The sequence below is a fragment of the Spea bombifrons genome, chromosome 6, assembly GCF_027358695.1.
Source record: "Spea bombifrons isolate aSpeBom1 chromosome 6, aSpeBom1.2.pri, whole genome shotgun sequence".
Lineage (NCBI taxonomy): Eukaryota > Metazoa > Chordata > Amphibia > Anura > Pelobatidae > Spea > Spea bombifrons.
In genome coordinates, this window is record NC_071092.1 from 14,915,901 (window position 1) to 14,934,619 (window position 18,719).

An 18,719-nucleotide genomic window follows, 5' to 3' on the forward strand; every position below is an offset into this window, starting at 1 on the left:
TCACTTACAGATTTGATTTTTTCACCATTGTACCTCCGTGCATTCGCTGTGGAGAGATTGGCTTTTGCGGCACCTTCCATTCTTGATGTTGCAGGGGAGACACTGTGTGAGAAGAGAGAGTGCAACTCCTTTTGAAGCTGCATCTCCGCATCTAGGTCATCAGAATTAAATGGGGCCAACTGGACTTCACCAGCCATGTACAACTGTGGCAGCAGGGGCAGCAGGTGAGCAAGTGGGGCTGCAGGTGAGCAGGGGGCAAGTGGGGCTTCAAGGGGCAAGTGTGGCAAAGGGTTGCAGGTGAGCAGGAGGCAAGTTTGGCAAGGGGCTGCAGGTCACCAGGGTGGCAAGGGTCTGCAGGTGAGCAGGGGGCAAGTGTGGCAGCAGGTAAGCAGGGGACAAGTGTAGCAATGGGGGCTGCCAGGGGGCAAGTGCAAGTGTAGGAGCAATGATGGAACATGTTTCCAGGGACACAGGATTCTTGAACATCTGAAGTCACATGGGTTATAAAATCAAAAACAACACGGGTTTACCTCAGGAAGATAATGCTAAACAAATCTTATTGATTTTTTTGATTTGGTGACTAAAGTAATTGATCAAGGTGGTGCATTGGACATTGCGTATCTGGATTTAAGTAAGGCCTTTGACATTGTCCCACATAGAAGACTTATAAATAAACTGCAATTTCTGACTTTAGATCCCAATATTTTTGAATGGATTAGGCAGTGGCTGAGTGACATAAAACAGAGGGTTGTAGTCAATGACGTATATTCAGAGCAAGGTCTTGTTAACAGTGGAGTACCTCAGGGATCTGTACTTGGACCCATTCTCTTTAATATTTTTATTAGTGATATTTCAGAAGGTCTTGATGGAAAGGTATGTCTTTTTGCTGACGACACAAACAGAGTTGATGTTCCTGGAGGGAATTGGATTGTCTGTTTTATATGCATCCTACATACTACGGGGCAGTACTTTGCAGGGACAGAGTTGGAAACGAGGGATTTTTGGTGTAATCTTTTTTGCTATTTCCACACATATTTGAATAGAAGTAGACTTATCATTTGTTTGATACGCTATTATTACTGAATTTATTTTTTTTGCTTCTGTTTTCTCATCTGATATAAATAAAAGCATTTGATGCCCACACACACACACTGCCTTTACACACACACCTGTCCATAAACACACATACCACTGCCCTTACATACAACTGCCCAAAGATGCTGCCTTTACACACACAAATACACTTACACAGGCCTTACACACACCTGCCCACACACACTGCATTTACACACAACTGTCCATAAACACACCTATAAAATTGCCGGCGTGTAGTGTTTAGAGAGCATGGAAGCCAAGGTCTGAAGTGACAGACCCTGCGCTTCCTAATGTTAGGCCACTTAGAGGGAGATTGTGATCTCACCAACCAGCCCTGCTCATCAGGCGCCAGCCCTGCTTGGCGCGGGCCTGAAGACCGGCCCAGGGGCGGTGGCCTCTCCGCTTGCCCCCTCCCCTATAGATACGCTACTGTTTTAGGGGCTTTGTGGTAAATCACTTTGCTGGCAGCTGGTACTGCAGCTGGGGGGTGGTTCCAAATTCAGTGGGGGGGGTAGGCAAAAGTAGCGACGCCTATGCCAAAATGTATTAATAAATCTATTTTGTCCGTATTAGGGTAAATATTACATGTTACATATCACTTTTATTTCAAACTCTCTTTTTGTTTTCAAAATTTAACATGGTGGGACTCAAAACCACCCAATAAAACTATATTTTACAGAAAAGAAGACAGCCCAGGGCCCCTTTCACACAGCCATTCTATCTCCAATGTTTTTCAAACTTGATTATAACTTTATATTTTTGTGTTTTTCACAGACATTGCTTGTTGCTTTTCTTGTTTTGGCCAGACTCAAAAGTAGTCAACAAAGCATATTTTTTTTGCATATTTCTATTTTTAATTGATTTATTTTAGGTAACTGGGGAGTATTGTAGCGATTTGGGGTTTTTTTATACTTCTTTATATGTATTTTCTTTAGATTTTTTTCATATTTTTTACTTTGGAATTATTAATTACATCTAATTTTTTTTTGGATTACTCTCTAATAGATGTATAGAGATTCACTTTTATGACCCCAGGGACTTCTATTAGCACAGAGGAACCCCTATGATGTCACTGGTGATATCATCTGTTTATGTTCCCCTTTACAGCAATAGAAGGTTTCTCGGTGTGTGTGTGTCAGGGCTCGGGTAAGCAGGTCATGTAGGAACCCCATTGCAGGGGATATCAGAGGCTCAGTTTGCACCCCACAATGCATCATGCATGCAGACAGGCACACAACAGACAGAAAAGCAAAACTGAAATAGAATAAAGGGGAACTGTAGTGGGGACAGGGAGAACTGTAGCATGGACAGGGGGAACTGTAGCGTGGATAGGGGAAACCAGAGTGGCAGGGCACGCGGCTTGGTAGCCCTTAGACAGGGCACACGACTTGGTAGCCCTGAAGCAGGGCACAAAGCTTGGTAGCCTTCAGGCAGGGCACACGGCTTGGCAGGTAAGTAAGTCTGGGACACGCCGGGGTCTGCTACACAACTCTGGATCGAGAACGTAGACCAAGGTCATACACAGGAAATTAGAACAAGTAAATAGATCTTCAGCTGCAAGCAGACCCAGAGGACCCAAGCCAAACAAATGCAATGGCCCAGACTGAAGGGCAGAGTAGGTATAAAAGGGCAGGGCTAAACTCAGGTAACGAGGCTCAGCTGTCCCAAGTGATTGGATAGGGATGCTCTTTAGAGGGAAGGGTGGCCACTTGTGGCTGCAGGTAGACAAGATTTAAAAAAAAAATATTGCATAGTCCAGGCTGGCAGGGTGGACCCTGACAGTGTGAGGAAAAGTGGCTTTAAATGTCAGAAGATACTCCTGATTCTAGAGCATCATGTTCTCCAAGCCAGGTATGGAAGGGCTACAGGTGTCTGACTTCTTCAGGACAATTATCACATGCATTTCTTGTTATCATGTTTTTGAGGGACAAAACTTTTCCTTACACACACTATTGTTGCTATTTTAAAGAAAAAAAAATTTTGAAAGAAAAAATACACATTAGTGGTATGGTATTTTATCTAATGAACAGGCATACATGTATTTTAACATTTTTTGGTATCTATTATACAGTTTGTTATATACAAACAGAAAACCAATAGCCATTTTAATGTCCCCCTTTAATTCATAATGCACCTTACTTATAGATATGCAACTCTGCCCCCAGATATGCCCCCAGATATGCTTTATGCCCCTCCTAGATATACCACTCTACCCCTAATATGCTTTATGACCCCTGATATGCCACCCTGCCCCAGATATGCCACCCTGCCCCTGATATGCTGCTCTGCCCCCAGATATGCCACTCTGCCCCTAATATGCTTTATAACCCCTGATATGCTTTATGCCCCCAGATATGCCACTCTGACCCCCAGATATGCTTTATGTCCCCTAGAAATGCCCACCTGCCCCCAAAGATATGCTGTATGCCCACAAAAAGTGCCACTCTGCCCCCCTGATATGCCACTCTGCTTCCTAGAAGCACCCCCCCCCCGACTTACCAATGCACCCCCAGACTCCCTGGTGTCTAGCACGCAGACAACCTCTGCTGCCGGCACTTCTGCCGGGGCTTCTATGGTGGAGCAGCGAAAGGTTGTCACGCCGGTGCATGGAAGTGCCGGCAGCGGAGGTTGTCTATGCACAGATGTAGACAACGCAGATGAGCATGTTTAATTAGAGCTTCAGCCTCCAATTTATCTTTGCTTTTTAGGTAGGTTAGGTAGGGCTTTCTCAGTTGAATGCAACTAGGGATGCACCGAAATGAAAATTCTGGACCGGAACCAAAAATTCACGATGCACTTGGCCAAAACCGAAAATGACCCCCTTTAGCAAAGAAAAGGAAAAAAAAAACACTTTTATTAAATATAAGTAACACACTAAAGTTGGACAAAAAAATAAATAACATAAATAATAACAGCAGTTGAGTGATTCCAGCATGTGATGGCTACCTGGGCATGATAGTAGTCTGTGATTGAATGACACTATGTACCTATATGAAATGTGGGGATAGTCTTGTGGGATAGGATGACACTTTTATCATGCCCAGGGTCCAGCATGTACTGGCTGCCTGGGCATAATATGAGTGCGATTGATGTTAGTACAACAGCCAGTACATGCTGGAACCTAGGCTTGATAGGAGTGTGATCCTCTCCCAGAAGAAATTTAGATCTTCCAATAAAGGTTCATGTTCATGAACAAAACACTCCAGCGTATACTGGCTGTCTGGGCATGATAGGAGTATGATTGTTAACAATAGCTGCTAACATCAATCACAATCATCCTGGAACCTGGGCATGATAGAAGTGTAATTTCTGTTAGCTTTTGCTGCTGTGGCTGCTTGTGCATAATAGGAGTACCATTGCTATATTAAATATATATGATTACTAACAGCAATTGCCTATCATGGCAAGTCAGCCAGTACATGCTGAAATCTGGGTATGCCTGGGCATAATAGGAGTGTGATTGCTGTTAGTAATCATATATATTTAATATAGCAATGACACTCCTATCATGCACAAGCAGCCAATACATGCACATAACCTACAGCCTCCCTGTGCCCGGCCCCCCAGGGGCCACGGTCTCCCTCTGGCGGTAATGCTATTTTCGGCCGATACATTTCGCCCACCGATATATCGGTGCATCTCTAGCCCATTGGCTTGCTAGTAGGGCTGCAACTAACGATTATTTTCATAATCGATTAGTTGGCCGATTATTTTTTCGATTAATCGGGTAAAAAAAAACAATATGCAAATTTTTTGTTTATTTAAAATAAAAATTTATAATTTACAATGGCATTTCACGATTTGCCTTCTTATTTTACTGACATAATAATTAAAACTATATTTTAACAAGAACCCCAAAAATACGAAAAAAAGCTTTACTAGTAAATATTCATGTAAACTATTTTTGCCCAGTTATGCACATCTCACCCCCAGCTTGCCTCTCTGTCCCAGAAATGCCTTATACCCCCTATATGCTACTCTGCCCCTATATATGCCTTATACTCTCCTATATGTCAGAGATGCCACTGTGCCCCCTTATACCTCCTATATGCCACTCTGTCCCTTGATATGCCTTATACCCCTCCTGATATGCCTTATAGCCCCCTATATGCCACTCTGTCCCCTAATATGCCTTATACCCCCTATATGCCACTGTGCCCCCTGATATGCCTTATAGCCCCATATATGCCACAGTGCCCAGATATGCCACTGTGCCCCCCTGATATGCCTTATAGCCCCCTATATGCCTTTTACCCTTGATATGCCACCATGCCCCCTGATGTGCATTTTACCCTTGATATGCCACCATGCCCCTGATATGCCTTTTACCCCTATATGCCACTGAGATGCCACTGTGCCCCCTGATTCACCTTATAGCCCCTTTATGCCACTGTGCCCCCTGATATGCCTTATAGCCCCTTTTTAGCCACTGTGCCCCCTGATATGCCTTATAGCCCTTTTATGCCACTGTGCCCCCTGATATGCCTTATAGCCCCTGTATGCCACTGTGCCCCCTGATACGCCTTATAGCTCCTTCATGCCACTGTGCCCCCTGATATGCCTTATAGCCCCTTTATGCCACTGTGCCCCCTGATACGCATTATAGACCCTTTATGCCACTGTCCCCCCTGATACCACTGTGCCCCCTGATATGTCTTATGCCCCCCTGATATAAGAAAAACTGACATCGCTAAAATAGGTTTTTTATATTTATATTTATTAAATATAGACAAAAAAATAAATACACAATACAATATAAATATATATAAATATATGGACAATATAAACAATAAATCAATTATTACAGACATCAAAAAAATAAAAAAACACAAATTAAAGAATGCACATTATTAATAGATCCCGCAAAAATTCTACCTGCCCCACCAAGGGTTAATATATCAAAAGAAGAAACACAGGGCAAATGAGCATTAAAATAAAGATAATACTTACCCAGTGCTGCTTACTTGTCCTGTTTTTTCTCCTGTTGATATATTAACCCCTGGTGGGGCAGGTGGAAGTGGCAGTGAGATGAAGTAGCGGAGGTTGCGCACATCACACACTAAAATCCAAATCCCCTGCACCGCTGCACGGGACCTGGATCCTCTCCGGCAGCCAGGAGGGGTCTGTGTGATGCGCGCAGACAGCCGCTTCTCCCCTCCGCTTCCGTTGGGGCTTCCATGATGAAAGCCGCACCGGAAAGGTCACGTGACGCCGGGTTCAGTAATAGAAGCCCCGGCGGAAGTGGAGGGGAGAAGCGTAAGGGGAGGGGAGAAGCGGAGGATGTCTGCGCGTTTTGCACAGACCCTCACCGGGTGGCAGAGAGGATCCAGGTCTCCTGCAGCTTTGCGGGGGGTCTGGATTCTAGAGTTATAATCTGATCTCTATTTGAGATCGGATTATAGAAGGGAGTTTTTCAGAGCATTTGCTCTGAAAAACATAATTTTATAAATCGATAAAAATCGATTAAACTAATCGATTATAAAAATTGTTGACAATGATTTTCATAATCGATTATTATCGATTTTATCGATTCGTTGTTGCAGCCCTACTTCCTAGTCCTCCCCCCTGATATGCCTTATATATATGCCACTCTGCCTCCCGATGGGCTGCTATCCGGGACTTCCACCGGGACTTCTATGACTGAGCACCGGAAGGTCAAATCAAGCCGGTGCTCCATCATAGAAGCCCTGGCGGATGTGTCGGGTAGGAGCGGAGGTGCAGGGGACAGTATTTAAACAGTACAAGGGGGTAATTTACATACAATAATCACAGCAAACCACCATCTCCATCAGGCCCTTCTTTGCACACAGCTCAGTATTTGCACTCAGCCCAGTGGTGAGTCACTATTGTAGTCTGTAGTAAAACACCACACATAAACCTTCTCCCAAAATGCAGGTGCCCCAAATCTGTATCTGAGCTTCACAGTCTTTAGAGTCTCTAGTAATTGGGTAAACGTGTCACTCTGTACCAGGGGGAAGAAGTAGTCCCAATGGACCCCCTGTACCCACCTCCTCAGGGCACTGAGCCTTCAATGGCCTTTTTTCCACCCCCAAAGGTAGACTAACCAGGTACCAGATCTCCAACTGATCTGGACCTGATTTATTCAGATGACCAACTCCAAAACTCCCCTTCATCTTTGCACTCACTCAGCCACTGGGGAGCGACGACGCCTGCATCCCGTCCCTGATGCTCATGCTGCCATTGGGGAGATAGGCTGGCTGTGCCATCTCCCAGGCACCCACTCAGCCGCTGAGGAGTGACTCTGCTTGCCTCCCCTCCCTGGTGATCCGTCTGCCACTGGGGAGATGGGCTGGCTGAGCCATCTCCCGGGTCCTCACTCGCATGCATCCCCTCCCTGGTGCTCCTGCTACCGATGGGGAGATGGGCTGGCTTTGCCATCTCCCAGTCACTACCAGGGGGAAGAAGTAGTCCCAAAGTACTCACCTCCCCAAAAACAGAACCCCTTCTATGGCCAGGGCCCATAGTCTGTAGAGAGAAGGTTGGGCCCAGGCCTCCACAGGAGCCTAGGGCATGGAGCTCTATGTGACAACACTCTCCTTCAGAATAAGGAAATACGTGAGGGGGCTGGGAGGAGATACATAACTACTTTACAGAAGACTCTGGGGGTGCAGTGGTATGGGAGACACACAAGTGCGTGATATGTGGGCACCTAATGACAATTAGGAAAAAGAGGAAACAGAGTCTGAAATATCTAATTTGATTCTGGATTGTGGTCACGCTGAAGGAGGCAAAACCATCCAACGAATGTGCCAGTTACATGCCCATCTCCCTATTGAGTCTTGACCTCAAGATCTTCAAAAACGTCCTGCCGGAGAGGTTCAATACGTTTTTTCCTTCCTCTTTTCACCCAGACCTAGTAGGGTTCATTACTGGCCATGATGCCAGTGACAATACCACTAAGATTATCAATGCCATACACCAGGCATGTGGAGGGTATGTCAAGTTAATAGCCTTGTCAACAGATGCCAAAAAGCATTTGACAGGGTGAGCTGGTCAAATAATAATTTTATTATTATTATAATCTTTTATTTATATAGCGCATATGTGGCGCTTCTTACAATACATATATTCAAAGGGTATGACAAGAATTTACAGACAAACCAATACATTAGGTAGAGAAGGCTCTGCTCTCTAGCTTACAATCTGGAAGGAATAGGGTAAGGACAAACATAAGGAACAGAGAAAGGTGAGAGGTAGTGTGCAGTGGCGTCTCCAGCTTTCATATTTGGGGGGCACATGGGGGGGCAACTACCAAAGTGGGGGGGTAATTATAAAACGCTACATATACACTATATATATATATATATATATGTGTGTCTGTGTTAGATATTATTATTATCTTTTATTTATATAGCCCCAACAGTTTACGCAGCGCTTAATACAATACATAAATTCAAGGTATATGACAAGACAAGAATTGACAGACTAAGACAAACCGATACATTTGGTGGAGAGAGCCCTGCTCGCAAGCTTACAATCTAGAGGGAAATGGGGTGACAAACATAAGCCATAGAGAAAGGGTGAGAGGTAGTGTGGTGGTTGTTTCGATGACAAGGAAGTTTTGGCAGCTAAGATGGTATGCTTCTCTGAAGAAGTGGGTTTTTAGATGTTTCTTGAATGTCGGGAGGGAGGGTGAATGCTGAAGGTTCCTTGGGAGTAGATTCCAGAGATATGGGGCAGCTTGAGTGAAATCTTGTAGACGGGAAAAGGAAGAGGTGATAAGTGAGGAGGAGAGCCTTAGCTCATAGGAAGAACGTAGGGATCGAGTAGGAGAGTATTTGCTAATGAGGTCAGAAATGTATGGAGGAACAGTATTATGGATGGCCTTATATGTCAGTACCATGAATTTAAATTTAGTTCTAAAGGTAATTGGGAGATATGTGTTAGACATGCATTTTTAACAACATAATCTGTACTTATCTCTTTGAAGTAAACACCGTTATTGAAATATGATTTTAAATTAACAGCTGAACTGGCAGTTGGTTTTCATTCTTTAATATTAGACTCTGCTGCCGATATATATTAATATTGGCCTCTGCTGCCAGTATATATACATATATATTAGACCCTGTTGCCAATATATTTCATATTGAAAAAAATTGGACCCCAAGAAGGCATTTCTTTGGGCCCTGCTCCACGCGCCCTAGCATGCAATCACTCTCTCCGCTATTGCCCAAAAAAATAATATTTCCCACACTGACTGAAGTCTTCCCTCCTCCTGAACCAACCCCTGTACTCCCCAGAGTCTCCTTGTCCCTCATTCACTAAGCCATACCTCTCATTTACTTAATCCCTGCAGTCCAGGTATAGATCAAATAAACACATGGCAACAGCATGTGCATGTATAGATCAACTGAATAAGACATAAAAACTTTGTATTTGCAGGTATACACAAATAATGTATGGAAACATAGCATAGCAAGTATAGGTCAACAGAACACACAAACCCAGCATTGCAGTCATAGATCAACTCAGCACTGAGGGTATAGATCAAATAAACAATACATGAAAACAGCTTTGCAGATATCCATCAAATGAATAAGACAAACAAGCCCTGTATTTGCAGGTTGTGACAGGCCTCCCTTTTCCTTGGGATTTTTGTCAAGGATCTTGGTTGTTACCACAGTCTTCTAGGGTAAATGAAGCCCAGGACACATCCAGCTCAGTTTCAATGTTTATTTTACAGGAATAAACAGCAGCACAGGATAACAGTCTTTGCTGGAGCACTTGCTTAGTACAAAACAGCTCCAAACATTCACCTTCCAACAAGTCACAAGTTACCATCAAAATGGCTTTTCAGAGAGAAACCACTCCTCAGTTCCTCAGCTCTCCCAGCTGGAATAACAATGGCTTTTCTTCTCTGAATCAGGCTCAATCCCTTTAACCTTCTGCCTGCTCCCAGGTCTCTTTAGCTATATCCAGCATTCCACGGGGATGCCTCCCATACAACAATTCAAAAGGAGAGAAGCCTGTGGAGGCCTGCGGAACCTCCCTAATGGAGAACATTAGATATGGCAATAAACAGTCCCAGGTTTTCCCGTCAGTGTCAATTACTTTACGTAACATACTCTTAAAGGTTTTATTAAATCTTTCTACTAAACCATCAGTCTGTGGGTGATATACTGAGGTCTTAAGGTGTTTAACCTGCAGGAGTCTGCATAGCTCTTTGGTGACCCTGGACATAAAAGGGGTCCCCGGGTCTGTCAGGATTTCCTTGGGGATACCCACTCTGCTAAACATCAGCATTAGCTCCTTTGCTATTGACTTTGCAGAGGAATTACGTAAGGGTATGGCTTCAGGGTATCGTGTTGCATAGTCCAGAACGACTAGTATATACTGATGCCCTCTAGCGGATTTTATCAGTGGCCCTACTAAGTCCATAGCGATCCTTTCAAAGGGTACATCTATGATAGGTAGGGGAACTAGTGGACTACGGAAAGCAGTGGCGACTCTAGAAACAATATATAGGGGGGGCACACAAGATACCACAGTCAAACTGGGGGGGCATTCATAATTTCCAAACGTAATGTGCTATGGAATTATACTTTTGTTATTGGGCTAAAATAATACTTGGTCATTCAACATGGGAAGCCTGAAGCCACAATTGAGTGCGACTAATCATTGAAATAAATATTATAACAATAAATAACTTTTCCACTAAATGATTTCAGGGCCTTGAACGTTTTGTCCCCTGAAGTCACTACAACTTCAGGAGGGCATTTTATCTCTGGATAAGTATAAATTAAATATGTCCTATTGTAAGGATATAAACAGATGACCAAACACACACACCAACACAGGCTCTGTCACACCGACACCCAGACACACACATCAGGACAGGCTCTGCCACACCGACAACCAAACACACACACACCAGGACAGGCTCTGTCACACCGGCACCTAAACACACACCCTAGGTCAGGCTCTGCCACACTGACAACTGAACACATACACCAGGACAGGCTCTGCCACACCAACACCGATACACACACACACCGGAGGACAGGCTCTGCTACACTGATAACCAAAAACACACAAACAGCAGGACACAATCTATGTCACAGACATCTACATCAGGATGGATTTTTCACACTGCATTGTCGTTTATACCCCCCTTAGTGTTTTTGCCCCTTGTGTATTGATGCCCCTGCTGCCCATATATATTAATATTAGCCCCAGTTGCCGATAGCAGATATAGATCAACACATTAACACACAAACCAAGCTTTACATGTATAGATCAACTGATATTCACTTGTGATCTCAGCACTGAAGGTATATATCAAATAAACAGAATCAGACATACAAATCCTGTATTTGCAGGTATACAATAATAATATATGAAACGTAGCATCGCAGGTATAGATCAAATAAATACATGGAAACAGCATTGCAGGTATTAATCAGCTGAATAAGACATACAAACACTGTATTTGCAGGCATACATAAATAATGTATGGAAATATATAGATATGGCTCTACATAATAACACAGAAACCCAGCTTTGCAGGTATAGATCAATTGGAATTCATATAAAAACACAGCATTAAAAGGTATATTTAAAACCCCCAGAATTACAGGCATAGATCACAGGTTGCGTCCACACTGCCCACACAGCAATCACACTCCTATCATACCCAGGCAACCAGTAAATGCTGGTACCTAGGCATGATGGGACTGTGCTTGCTGTGATTGCTGTTAGTAATCACACTCCTATCATGCCAGGTCAGCCAGTACATGATGGTACAGGGTGGCTGTAAGTGATGTGTAGACCCCATACTGCTGGCATCATCAATACACAAGGGGGGCAGCTAGCTAGGTTTCAGCTTGTACTGGCTGACTTGGCATGATAGGAGTGTGATTGCTAACAGCAATCAAAGTCCCATCATGCCTAGGTTCCAGCACTTACACATCCATCCAGTAAATGCTGGAACCTAGGCATGATGGGACTGTGATTGCTGTTAGCAATCACACTCTATCATGCAAAGTCAGCCACTACATGCTGGTACAGACCCCATACTGCTGGCAGCATCAATACACAAGGGGGCAGCTAGCTAGGTTTCAGCTTGTACTGGCTGACTTGGCATGATAGGAGTGTGACTGCTAACAGCAATCAAAGTCCCATCATACCTAGGTTCCAGCACTTACACATCCAACCAGTAAATGCTGGAACCTAGGCATGATGGGACTGTGCTTGCTGTGATTGCTGTTAGCAATCACACTCCTATCATGCCAAGTCAGCCACTACATGCTGGTACAAGGTAGCTGTAAGTGATGTGCAGACCCCACACTGCTGGCAGCATCAATACACAAGGGGGGCAGCTAGCTAGGTTTCAGCATGTACTGGCTGACTTGGCATGATAGGAGTGTGACTGCTAACAGCAATCAAAGTCCCATCATGCCTAGGTTCCAGCACTTACACATCCATCCAGTAAATCCTGGAACCTAGGCATGATGGGACTGTGATTGCTGTTAGCAATCACACTCCTATCATGCAAAGTCAGCCACTACATGCTGGTACAGACCCCATACTGCTGGCAGCATCAATACACAAGGGGCAGCTAACCAGGTTTCAGCATGTACTGGCTGACTTGGCATGATGGGAGTGTGATTGCTAACAGCAATAACAGTCCCATCATGCCTAGGTTCCAGCACTTACACTCATACTCATTCAAACACCCTCCCCACTCATTCAAACATTCTCCCCACCCCCTTACTTGCACTGCAGCTCCTCCACGCCGCTCACAGACTTCAGCAGGGGGCGCGGCCTCCCTCTGCATTCTCTGCTGGCTTCCGCTTCCTGTATACAGTACAGAAGACCCTCCCACAGGTAAGTAGCAGGGCTCGAGGTGCGGCCCGCGTAAGATCGGTTGCCTTGGCTGCCGATCTTACGCGGGCCGCACCGTCTCTCTCCTCCGTACTAAAAAAAATAAATTAAAAAAAAGACGGGATTTAAAGTCGCATTGCGACTTTATTCCAAATTCGGCAGGGGGGCAACAGGGGGGGCAAGGATTAACCAAGGGGGGGCAATTGCCCCCCCTTGCCCCCCTGTAGCGACGCCACTGATGGAAAGCCTTGAACGGGGCCCTGTGCTGGCATTCAGGGCATGAAGAGCAATAGTTTGTTATAGCAGCAAGCACTCCAGGCCAGTAAAAACGTTTAAGGACTCTCTCTCTGGTTTTATCAACTCCAAAGTGTCCTCCTAGTATGTGGCTGTGAGCCAACTGCAATACTATATTACGGAAAGCCTGTGGAACCAACAACTGCTTAATAGTATCCGCAGCTTTCTTTTTTACACGGTAGATTAAGTCATTTAACGTTTCAAAATAAGGGAATGACAGTGCTTCTCCTGGCTGAGCAGCAACCCCATTTACAATCTTTATATTGTTTCGGGCTGCAATTAAAGTGGGATCTTCCCACTGGGCGCTTTTAAAGTTACCAGGACTGATCCCTATGTCCAATAAGTCATCATTCTCTGCAGTATTAGCCGGCTCCTCACTAGTTTGTTCTGGGTTATCCCCCACGAGTACTGGTTTAGGGTAGTAAGATTTGCCCGGGTGTCTCTCCCGATGGTCAAAATCCAATTTGGTATTGGCAAAAGGAAACACATAATCCTCATCAGTTTGGTTAATTTCTGATGAGCTTTGGCCTGTCTTTTCTGCAGAGGCCCATAATTCTTGAAAATGGGGAAAATCTCTACCTGCTGGGATAGTCTAGGTAATACACCCACTCTGTATTTTAGAGAACCACACGGGGATCCAATATTTACTTCTGCTGTGGGATACTCTCTCTTATCCCAGATAACACAGATAATTCCAACTTGTTGCACATGATCAGACTTCACATAGGGTATTACAGATTCCGCTACTAATGTGACCATACTTCCTGAATCAAGTAATGCTTTAGACATTTTTCCATTCACATTAACATAGCACCAATAAGGGTTATTATCATAGTCATTGTTAATAGACGCAACACAATTAAACAAAAATGAATGCGTTCCCTCATTTTCACCCATATTGCACTCCATAGGTTCATCCTTCAAGGGGCATTCCTTAGCCATAGGACCAGCCTCATTGCACCTAAAGCACTTCACAACATACCGTATTTGCTCGATTATAAGACGACCCCGATTATAAGACGACCCCCCAAAATCAAAATATTAATTTAGGAAAAAACAAAAAGCCTGAATATAAGACGACCCTATAGGAAAAAAGTTTTACCAGTAAATATTAATTCATGTAAATTATTTTTTCATGTTTAATAAAAGCTATGATTGAGAAAAATATATTTTTTAAATTTCCTTTTATTTGCCAACCTGCCTCCCCCCAGTTATGCCACTCTGCCCCCAGAAATGCTTTATACCCCCCTATTTGCCACTCTGCCCCATGATATGCCTTATACCCCTATATGCCACTCTGGCATATAGGGGGTTAAAAGGCATATCATGGGGCTGAGTGGCATATAGGGGGTTAAAATGCATTTCTGGAGGTATATAGGCATATCATGGGGCTGAGTGGCATATAGGGGGTTAAAATGCATTTCTGGAGGTCCAGAAATGCATTTTAACCTCCTATATGCCACTCAGCCCCATGATATGCCTTTTAACCCAGCATGTACTGGCTGCCTTGGCTTGATAGGAGTGTGATTGCTGTTAGCAGTTTGATATAGATATATATATATATATATATATATATATATATATATATCTATATCAAACTGCTAACAGCAATCACACTCCTATCAAGCCAAGGCAGCCAGTACATGCTGGAACCTGGGGATGATAGTAGTGGGATTACAGCCTCCCTATGCCATGCTACAACCCCCACCCCCTTACACATCCATGCTATCACACACAAACACATTTAAATACTCATTCATTCCATTAATCACACATACTTCACACATTAAACACACATTAATCACACATACTTACCCAAAAACCCTCCCCCACCCCCTTACCTGAACTGCAGATCTCTCACTCGAAGACTTCTGCAGGGGACCGGCTGTAGAGCAACTTCTCTGGCCCCGCCCCCAGAGGAGGGAGGGGGAGATAGAGCTCTGTGAGGACGCTGCAAGCTTCCCGTCCTCCTGCTTCTAACAGAAGAGACGCTGCTCGCGACCGGTAAGCAGCATGGCCCCAGCAGACATTTTTTGGGGGGTCTGAGAAGACGACCCCGATTATAAGACGAGGGGTATTTTTCAGAGCATTTGCTCTGGAAAAAACCTCGTCTTATAATCGAGCAAATACGGTAGTCTGACCCCCAATTAGTTACTCTCCCAGGCCTATTATGTCTGGTTAACCCTTTGAGTCCTGAAGTATTGTCCCTGGTGTCCTGAGAATATAGCTGCAGTTCTTCAGCCCCCCTTAAACCCAGAACAGTCTTACCAAGTCTTGCAGAATCCTTAAGCTTAGAATTGCGGGGTTTATCTGGTGAAGCAAGGCTTAACAGTTCTCCTGCAGCCACATATCTTTCCACCAAGGCAATTAGCTGGTCTGCTGTGCGTGGATCACTCTGGCTGACCCACCGACGCAGGGCCGCTGGTAAACCACGCAAAAATCGATCCATCACTAGGATTTCCACAATGTGGCTAGCTGAATTGACTTCAGGTTGTAACCATTTCCGGGCCAGATGTATGAGGTCAAACATTTGGGATCTTGCAGCTTTGTCCTGGGAAAATGCCCATGAGTGGAATCTTTGGGCACGTACCGCAGAGGTTACCCCTAGACGTGCCAGGATCTCAGCTTTCAATTTTCTATAGTCGCTTGCTTCTGCAGGCTCTAGGTCACAGTACGCCTTCTGCGGCTCTCCGCTCAGGAACGGTGCCAGTACGCTTGCCCACTCGGTAGCCGGCCATTTCTCTCTCTCTGCTGTGTGTTCAAATGCCAGAAGGTAGGCCTCAACATCATCAGATGCAGTCATCTTTTGGAGGTAGTGGCTTGCCCGAATCATCTTTGGCCCTGGGGATCTCGCCTCAGGGTCCAAGTCCAGCTTTTCAGAAATAGCTTGGATCTCCTGCTGTAGCACACGGGTAGCATTTTGCTGCTCTTCACGGGTTACTTTAAATGCCTCAACTTGTGCCGCTGCAATCTGTTGCACTAAGGATTCAGTGCTTTCTATTTGTGCTTTGGCCAGGAGTTTAGCATTCTCTGCCTGGTAGTGATGGGAAGTTCGGATCATTAAAGTGAATCGGATCATTTCGATTCGTTCACTGAAATGATCCGATTCATGATCCGGATCTTCGGATCACTCAGTGTGCCTGCACGGAGTTACTGTTTTCCAGTAACTCCGTGCAGGCACACTAACGATTGGCCCCGCCCCTTTCATTATGAATCCTCCCCCCTGCCTCCAGTGATGTCAATGAAGGCAGAGAGTCGTTCAAAGATTCGGATCTTACAGGGATCCGAATCTTACAGTGATCCGGATCTTTGAACGACTCTCTGCCTTCATTGGCATTCTAATCATTCAGAGAAAATCACCATACTGTTATAAATAAATACATCAATAATCACTGCCCTCAGGATTTACATTCCCCTTTACCTGCAACTGCACCTTAAGCTAACTTTATTAAATTAACCCTCACCATTAAATTAACCTTAAACACCCCATCAACCATGACTGCCCCTAAAATTAACCCTTAACACCCCATCAACCATGACTGCCCCTAAAATTAACCCTTAACACCCCATTAACCATAACTGCCCCCAAATTAACCCTAAACATCCCATTAAGCATAACTGCCCCTAAATTAACCCTAAACACCCCGTTAAGCATAACTGCCCCAAATTAACCCTAAACACCTCATTAAGCATAACTGCCCCTAAATTAACACTAAAGACCCCATTAAGCATAACTACCCCCATATTAACCCTAAACACCTCATTAAGCATAACTGCCCCTAAATTAACACTAAAGACCCCATTAAGCATAACTGCCCCTAAATTATCCCTAAACACCCCATTAAGCATAACTGCCCCTAAATTAACACTAAAGACCCCATCAACCATACCAATTTATTAGGTAATTAATCTGGAGTATATGCAATTAATTTAGGGGCAGTTATGGTTAATGGAGTATTTAGGGTTAATTTCAGGGGCCGTTATGGTTAATGGGGTCTTTAGGGTTAATTTCAGGGGCCGTTATGGTTAATGGGATCTTTACGATTAATTTCAGGGGCAGTTATGGTTGATGGGGTACAAGGGTTAATTTTATGCTGATGACTGAGGGTTAATTTAATTAATTTAATAAAGTTAACTGTAGGTGCAGTTATAGGTAAATGGGGGCAAACTGAGGGGAATCTAAATCCTGGGGGCAGTGTGAACATTATTAATCTATTTATTTATAAAAGTATGGCATCAGTAATATTCTCTGAATGATTCGAATCTCTGTAAGATTCGGATCCTTGTAAGATCCGGATCCCTGTAAGATTCGAATCATTCGACTCTTCGGTTCATTCGACTCTTCGGTTCATTCGACTCTTCGGTTCATTCGACTCTTCGGTTCATTCGACTCTACGGTTCATTCGACTCTGCAGTTCATTCGACTCTTCGGATCATTCGACTCTTTGAACGAGTCTCTGACTCTATGAGTCATCGTTCCTGGGTGAATTAATGAGCTGTAACCTGACCCCAGAGTCTGTGTCTGAGTGCTCTGCAGATGACTCACAGCTCTAGGATCAGGTTACAGCTGCATGATTCACAGACTGAACCGCTACAAATGAATCGTTCAGTCTAGTGAACCGATTCATCCGGATCACTAAAAAGAACCGGATCAAATGAACGATTCGTTCATGATCCGGACATCACTACTGCCTGGGTCAGTACCAATTGCAGCAGAACTGCACTGTTTTCTGTAGCTCTCCTGTTAGCCTCCTGTTGCACAGTGGTGGATTGGATCAAAGCCTTGATAATATCCTCCATGTTGAGCTGTAACTGACTTCTACCCACAGACTTACGTGGATGCCCGCATTCTCCACCATATGTGACAAGGTATTAATGAATAATGTATGGAAACATTGCATAGCAGATATAGATGAACAGAATAACACAAAAACCCAGCTTTGCACGTGTAGATAATTTGGAATTCACAAAAAAAAAAAAACTTTAAAAGGTATAGATAAAACTCCCTAAATTTCAGGTATAGATCACAGGTTGCACACCCCACAGCCAGCCCTGGCATCCACAATGCCCACATAGAACCTTATCAGCACGCAGATAACACACATAGGATTTGCAATCTTTGTCCCCAAACAGCCCAGCATATGACATATTTGTCCCCAAACAGTCCACCCTGTGCCATCTTTCTCCCATAAACACACTACCTGTGCCATCTTTGACTTTCCAAAAATCAATTATTATTACATCTATAATACACACAGATGCTTCTGCAGTCACTCACTTGTTCACACAATCATTAATTTTCTCTCTTTCACACAACTTAGTTATACATATTTTTTAATGCATTCTCACAAATTCATTAAATCTTTCACTCATTCACACAACTCTTCCACACATTAATTCATTTATTCTCTAACTCATCTACACAATTCATACACACATTATTTTGTTTATTCTCTCACTCATTCTGACTTTGACTTTATTTC

At 44.1% G+C, this 18,719-nt stretch overlaps 1 protein-coding gene across 2 annotated transcripts in view; it reads left to right on the forward strand.

Moving 5' to 3' along the window:
* DDR2 (discoidin domain receptor tyrosine kinase 2) overlaps positions 1-18,719 on the forward strand; it is a 95,480-nt gene that overhangs the window by 25,541 nt on the left and 51,220 nt on the right. The gene's annotated exons all lie outside the window — the stretch shown is intronic.